This window comes from Halyomorpha halys, unplaced genomic scaffold (genome assembly GCF_000696795.3).
Source record: "Halyomorpha halys isolate HHAL.00 unplaced genomic scaffold, Hhal_1.1 Scaffold1764.1, whole genome shotgun sequence".
Taxonomy (NCBI): Eukaryota; Metazoa; Arthropoda; class Insecta; order Hemiptera; family Pentatomidae; genus Halyomorpha; species Halyomorpha halys.
Genome location: NW_027113298.1, coordinates 151,872 through 152,911, shown reverse-complemented (window position 1 = coordinate 152,911; position 1,040 = coordinate 151,872).

Here is a 1,040-nt window from a genome sequence, read left to right as displayed (position 1 = left end):
AACATAACACACATAATTTATTTTCCATCTCACTTGTTCCTTGTTTTCACTCCTATTTTTTCCTCCATCAAATCATTATTAATGTTATCCATTGGTATAAAACAACACTGACAACAAGAAACACAAAGCAACTAACCTAACAAGACAACAAACAATATGGTGACGAGCTCAGCTGGTCTGTTGGGTGATGTCATTCTCCATTTAACAGACATAGTAACAGACTCTCAGCCATATTATATGCTATTTCATTTTGACATGATAAAAGAAGGAAATATTTCTCAATTTAACATATTAATCTAAACAGCATGATTACCCCTATATTCACACCTCAATAACTATACCATAAATTTTGTCAACCCCTAGTACTTAGCAAGTACCACCATTCACTGTTTGAAACAGCCTTCCTTTAATGTCTCTTGGATATGAATGGTGAATTAATGTGAAGAAAATGTGTATAAAAAAACAAACAAAATAATAATAATTTAAACCTCTTATTAGAGTAAAAACATTGAGTGAAAATAAGTTGAAAAAATATTTTAATCACAATCAGCTGTCATATTTACAATGCTGCCAATATATAAAATATAAAAATATTGGATGGTTGAACTTAATTTAATATTTATTTTTAGTTGAGCTCATGAAACACTGTAAACTATTGTATTGCTCTTCTTGTTTTTAAATAATTGAATGATCTTAAATTACTAACAAGTATTGTTACGATTTATTTCTAAAGTTTTTATCTATAGATAAAATTATTATCTTAAGGGATCAACAAGAAATAGATTTCCAAAATATAGAAATTTAAAATACTTTGTAGTATAGTTTTTGACAAGTTATTTAACCCATTTATAATTACAAAGGTATTAACTATGAAATTAACTAACTAGATTAAATAAATACAATTATTATAATAATGTCTCAAAATTGCTGGAATTTCACAAACTAGCAAGTAAGAATATACATAAAATTTTTCACAAATGTTCATTCTACTGAAGTTTTATTAAAATATCTCAGTCTATTAAAGTTTTACTCTATCTATC